Source organism: Triticum dicoccoides, chromosome 5A (genome assembly GCF_002162155.2).
Source record: "Triticum dicoccoides isolate Atlit2015 ecotype Zavitan chromosome 5A, WEW_v2.0, whole genome shotgun sequence".
NCBI classification, from domain to species: Eukaryota; Viridiplantae; Streptophyta; class Magnoliopsida; order Poales; family Poaceae; genus Triticum; species Triticum dicoccoides.
The window spans coordinates 365,991,317-365,998,076 of record NC_041388.1 but is presented as its reverse complement, the minus strand read 5'-3'; positions in this window follow the sequence as shown (position 1 = coordinate 365,998,076).

Below are 6,760 nucleotides of genomic sequence, written 5' to 3'. Positions count from 1 at the left end.
CAACTCTAGTGTAAAATTATTTGAACTTGCTTGTAGAGCTAGTTCAACTCTAGTGTAAAATTATTTGAACTAGCTAGTTCAACTCTAATGTATAATTATTTGTACTAGGTTATAGAACTAGTTCAACTCTAGTGTCAAATTGTTTGTACTAGGTTATAGAGCTAGTTCAACCCTAGTGTAAAATTATTTGTACTAGACTATAGAGCTAGTTCAACTCTAGCATAAAATTATTTGAACTAGCTTGTAGAGCTAGTACAACTCTAGTGTAAAATTATTTCAACTAGCTTGTAGAGATAGTTCAACTCTAGTGTAAAATTATTTGTACTAGGTTATAGAGCTAGTTCTACTCTAGTGTAAAATTATTTGGACTAGCTTGTAGAGCCAGTTCAACTCTAGTGTAAAATTATTTGAACTTGCTTGTAGAGCTAGTTCAACTCTAGTGTAAAATTATTTGAACTAGCTACTTCAACTCTAATGTATAATTATTTGTACTAGGTGATAGAGCTGGATCAACTCTAGTGTCAAATTATTTGTACTGGGTTATAGATCTAGTTCAACTCTACTGTAAAACTACTTCAACTAGCCTATAGAGCTAGGTCAACTCTAGTGTAAAATTTTTTGAACTAGCTTGTACAGCTAATTCAACTCCAGTGTAAAATTATTTGTACTAGGTTATAGAGCTACTTCAACTCTAGTGTAAAATTATTTGTACTAGGTTATAGAGCTAGTTCAACTCTAGTGTAAAATTGTTTGTACTAGGTTATAGAGCTAGTTCAACCCTAGTGTAAAATTATTTGTACTAGACTATAGAGCTAGTTCAACTCTAGCATAAAATTACTTGAACTAGCTTGTAGAGCTAGTTCAACTCTAGTGTAAAATTATTTCAACAAGCTTGTAGAGCTAGTTGAACTCTAGTGTAAAATTATTTGTACTAGGTTATAAAGCAAGTTCAACTATATTGTAAAACTGTTTGCACTAGACTGTAGAGCTAGTTCAACTCTAGTGTAAAATTGTTTGTACTAGTTTATAGAGCTCGTTCAACCCTAGTGTAAAATTATTTGTACTAGACTATAGAGCTAGTTCAACTCTAGCATAAAATTATTTGGACTAGTTTGTAGAGCTAGTTCAACTCTAGTGTAAAATTATTTCAACTAGCTTGTAGAGGTAGTTCAACTCTAGTGTAAAATTATTTGTACTAGGTTATAGAGCTAGGTCTACTCTAGTGTGAAATTATTTGCACTAGCTTGTAGAGCCAGTTCAACTCTAGTGTAAAATTATTTGAACTTGCTTGTAGAGCTAGTTCAACTCTAGTGTAAAATTATTTAAACTATGTAGTTCAACTCTAGTGTATAATTATTTGTACTAGGTGATAGAGCTAGATCAACTTTAGTGTCAAATTATTTGTACTAGGTTTTAGATCTAGTTCAACTCTACTGTAAAACTACTTGAACTAGCCTATAGAGCTAGGTCAACTCTAGTGTAAAATTATTTGAACTAGATTGTACAGCTAGTTCAACTCTAGTGTAAAATTATTTGTACTAGGTTATAGAGCTAGTTCAACTCTAGTGTAAAATGATTTGAACTACCTTATAGAACTAGTTCAACTCTAGTGTAAAGTTATTTGAACTAGCATGTAGAGCTAGTTCGACTCTAGTGTAAAATTATTTGAACTAGCTTGTAGAGCTAGTTCAACTCCAGTGTAATATTATTTGTACTAGGTTATAGAGCTAGTTCAACTCTAGTGTAAAATTATTTGAACTAGATTGTAGAGCTAGTTCAACTCTAGTGTAAAATTATTTGAATTAGCTTGTAGAGCTAGTTCAACACTAGTGTAAAATTATTTGTACTAGCATGTGGAGCTAGTTCAACTCTAGTGTAAAATTATTTGTACTAGGTTATAGAGCTAGTTCAACTCTAGTGTAAAATTATTTCAACTAGACTGTAGAGCTAGTTCAACTCTAGTGTAAGATTATTTGAACTAGCTTGTAGAGCTAGTTGAACTCTAGTGTAAGATTATTTGTACTAGGTTATAGTGCTGGTTCTACTCTAGTGTAAAATTATTTGAACTAGCTTGTAGAGCTAGTTCAACTGTAGTGTAAAATTATTTGAACTAACTTGTAGAGCTAGTTTAACACAAGTGTAAAATTATTTGTACTAGGTTATGGAGCTAGTTCTACTCTAGTGTAAAATTATTTGAACTAGCTTGTAGAGCCAGTTCAACTCTATTGTAAAATTATTTGTACTAGAGTGTAGAGCTAGTTCAACTATAGCGTAAAATTATTTTAACTAGCTTGTAGAGCTAGTTCTACTCTAGTGTAAAATTATTTGAACTAGCTTGTAGAGCTAGTTCAACTCTAGTGTAAAATTATTTGAACTAGCTTGTAGAGCTAGTTCAACTCCAGTGTAAAATTATTTGTTCTAGGTTATAGAGCTACTTCAACTCTAGTGTAAAATTATTTGTACTAGGTTATAGAGCTAGTTCAACTCTAGTGTAAAATTGTTTGTACTAGGTTATAGAGCTAGTTCAACCCTAGTGTAAAATTATTTGTACTAGACTATAGAGCTAGTTCAACTCTAGCATAAAATTATTTGAACTAGCTTGTAGAGCTAGTTCAACTCTAGTGTAAAATTATTTCAACTAGCTTGTAGAGATAGTTCAACTCTAGTGTAAAATTATTTGTACTAGGTTATAGAGCTAGTTCTACTCTAGTATAAAATTATTTGAACTAGCTTGTAGAGCCAGTTCAACTCTAGTGTAAAATTATTTGAACTTGCTTGTAGAGCTAGTTCAACTCTAATGTAAAATTATTTGAACTACCTAGTTCAACTCTAATGTATAATTATTTGTACTAGGTGATAGAGCTGGATCAACTCTAGTGTCAAATTATTTGTACTAGGTTATAGATCTAGTTCAACTCTACTGTAAAACTACTTCAACTAGCCTATAGAGCTAGGTCAACTCTAGTGTAAAATTATTTGAACTAGCTTGTACAGCTAGTTCAACTCCAGTGTAAAATTATTGGTACTAGGTTATAGAGCTACTTCAACTCTAGTGTAAAATTATTTGTACAAGTTTATAGAGCTAGTTCAACCCTAGTGTAAAATTATTTCTACTAGACTATAAAGCTAGTTCAACTCTAGCATAAAATTATTTGAACTAGCTTGTAGAGATAGTTCAACTCTAGTGTAAAATTATTTCAACAAGCTTGTAGAGTGTCGGGGGCGATGCTGATTCCTGCCAACACCTATGGGGACAGGGCCCCTTTTTGGTTTGGTGGGGGGCGGAGAGCGCACAAAGAGCGGATCGAGGCAGCGCACGCGGGGAGATTTTTACCCAGCTTCGGGCCGCACGGATGCGTAAAACCCTACTGCTGCTTGTTTGTGTATATTGGATTCTTGCTCAGGAGCGATGGACGCTGTCAGACTGAGCGTAAGAGTGTTTCTGGTGTTCAACGAGCCGGGCTGGCCGAGTCTCTGAACTCCCCGACCTTCGGAACCCCCTCTACGTTGCGCTTGGGCCTCCTTTTGTACTCAAGGGGTCACCGACAGGGGGCAACGTAGACAAGAAGGGTAAAAATGGAAAAGGATGTGGTAGGTATAGCTACCGCTACTGTGGATACAGTGCACCCTACCTAACTCTGACGGCAGGGGACAAGGGCATTAAATGCCTGTCTGAGTCTCCTAAACTGTGCAAAAGGTGACCGTTAGGAGTGCCACCGTTTGCCACGATGGGCTTCTCTTCATCTCCGCTTGCCACCACGTACCCCTAGCTGCACGACCTCCCGCCACGTGCGCTCTGGGAGAGTCCCAGAGCGACACGTTAGCAGGTGAGCTGGAGCGCGGGCACGCAGTGGGGGTTTCCCGCGGCAAGCTCCTTGCCGCGGCCGTCGTCTTGTCGCGTCCGGAAGCTTGTCGCTCGCCGGATCTTGCCGGGACGCAGGGCGCGTCGCGGCAAGCTTTCTTGGTATGTCTTGAGTGGCCTTCCCGGCAAGCTCCTCTTGCCGGGGTCTCGTCTCTTCCCGGCAAGCTACTCTTGCCGGGGCCTTGGTTGGCCTTCCCGGCAAGCTCCTCTTACCGGGGCCTCGGTTGGCCTTCCCGGCAAGCTCCTCTTACCGGGGCCTTGGTTTGAGTACTTTGTTCTTGAATGGTCTTTAAGGGAACCACGGAGGGTCCTGGCGGTCACCCGGCAAGCCTTGCCGCGGGGCGTTGCAACTGCCCGTGCACGAGTTCGGGGTAATAGGGTACCCCTACTCTAGTACACCGACAGGAGCCCCCGGGCCTGGGCCATACACGGTGCCGAGCGCTGTTGGGCCAGGCCCAAAATAGTGCACGGGCACGCGCGGCCTAGGTCACGCCGAATCTAACTCTGCTCCCATCGCGCACGCCCAGAACGGCACGCGTCAAACGCGGCGTCGTGGGAGAGATCGTGGGAGTTTGTGTGGGGCTAAGCCCCCCCCCAGCATGGGTCAGACCACGATGATGGGGACGATTCACGCCCTCCTCCTTAAACGGAGGTAGGTGTGAGGGCGCGGTGCATTTACTGGACGGGGCTGCTGCGCTGTTTTCGGGACGTCCGCTCCCCGCGTTCACGGGGCAGAGCGGTGCTGCCTCATCTGTCGCCTCAGTTCTGCATCCCCGCCACGCGGCTCCCATGCGCTTGAGGTCACGGACGGTGGATTGGGAAACTGGGCCATTGCGAGCGGGTTGGCCCCGACTCCCTGCCCTTCCCGTGTCTTGATTCGCTGAGTGGGGCGGCCGAGCGCCCACCTTGCTCCTTTATAAAGAGCGGGATGGGAGCATGGAAAACCCGCACTCTCTCATCTTCTCCTTTCTTCAGCTTCTGCTCCCCTTTCTCTCATCTACCATGGAGAAAGGGAACCCAGGCCCTTCCTCGGTGGCAGCGAGGGTCGCCGCCAGACAGCGCCTCTCTCCCTCTTCTGCGCCCATGGTGGCAGAGCCGGTCTTGAGGGGAAGAGGAAGAGGACGAGGTCGCGGACGAGGTCGAGGCGCTCGGGGAAGAGGCGGACGGGGCGGCGCGTCAACTTCACCTCCGCCGGCGGCTCTTCCCCCCACGGCGGTCCACACAGGGGACGACCCTTGCGAGTTCTTCGTCAGGCTGCGCCGGGCGCCTCGTCGTCGCCTCCGGCTTCCTGCTCCGTTTGCGCGCGCAATGGAAGTGGAGCCTCCCGAAACGCTGAGACTGCACATGAGGGGCTGTGGGATCAGCGGCACGCGAGTCCGCGTTGCATTCCCAGCCCCTAATGTGATGTATCTTGATCGAGGGTGGAAGACGTTCGCCCGCATCCACAGCTTGACGGAGGGGTTTACCCTCCATTTCAAGTTGATGGAGGGAGATCTCCTCTCCGTCAAGGCCTTCGGGTGCTTCGGCACTCGGGCGAAGTGCTGCGTGGATAGCTCCTCCGACAGCGAAGGCTCCTCCTCGAGCGAGAGCGACGAGGAGGGGAGCGACAGCGACGACGAGGATAGCGGGCGGTGGAGTAGCGGGTCCGACTAGGCGTCGGGCGTCGCTTTGCGCGGCACCGGCGACCCCATCATCCGCGTCGCCGGCTTCTTGAACTCCCCGGGGTCGTCTCCTTGGGCGGCTGGCGCAGGGAGGCTGCGGAAGGGGAAGAGGGCAGGTGACAAGGCCGTCAAGCTGGAGTACGAGGGCGTGGTGCCCTCGACAGCATGCTGACGTCCTGTCGCCCCGTCTTCGAGCCCCGCTTCCAGTGCCACCGTCGCCGTCCAGCCTTCGGACGACCCCCGGGATGTTCCCTTGGTGTCTTCTGGCACCCGTAGCTCGCCTAGGCACCCCTTTTGCCCTTTTCGCTTCCTTGACCTGCCTCCTGAAAAGAGGGAAAAGAAAGGGATTACGGGCATCTTATCTTTTTAATTTGTAAGCCTTCGGGCCTTTGCTGTATCTAGAGCTTGTAATCCTCTCTTTCATGTTTTTCATCCTTTATGGACTGTACCTGAGTGGGATGTTTTTTAATGAAAAAGGGGGATGCTTGCCGGGTTATTTGTCTCGCGAGTTAAACCCACGCCAAGGAGCAAATCCTTGGTATCCCTCGGACAGACATTTCGTTTCCCGGCAACAGGCCCTGCCGCCTTCCCACGTCGCTCAACCCTTCTCACGCTTTTAACGGAGGCAGGAATGAGGTGGGTGCGGTCTCCTCGTTTCATCCCTTTGCTGCCGCGACTACGACCAAACTTGGCCCCGAGAACGAGCCCCACGGCCTAGAGTCGAGGGAGCACGACAGCTTCTGGGAAGAAACGTGGTTTCGCATTCCCCAGTCCATAAGAGGACGCATGATGAGGGATGAAAGACTTATCTGATAGCGCAACCCTCGGCAACTCTAGTTTGCCGTGGACGATTCTTGGCATTCACAGCCCCCGGCGATACTGGCTTGTCGGGAAGGCTCTTATCTGCCGCAGAGAACTTCAACGTTCTCGATGCCGGCTTCCGGCAAGCTGGTTGCCAGGAAGGCTTTTGTCTTCGGCAGAGAACTTTGACGTTCTCGATGCCGGCTTCCGGCAAACTGGTTGCCAGGAAGGCTTTTATCTTCAGCAGAGAACTTTGACGTTCTCGATGCTGGCTTCCGGCAAGCTTGTTGCCAGGAAGGCTTTTATCTTCAGCAGAGAACTTTGACGTTCTCGATGCTGTCTTCCGGCAAGCTGGTTGCCAGGAAGGATTTTATCTTCAGCAGAGAACTTTGACGTTCTCGATGCTGGCTTCCGGCAAGCTGGTTGCCAGGAAGGC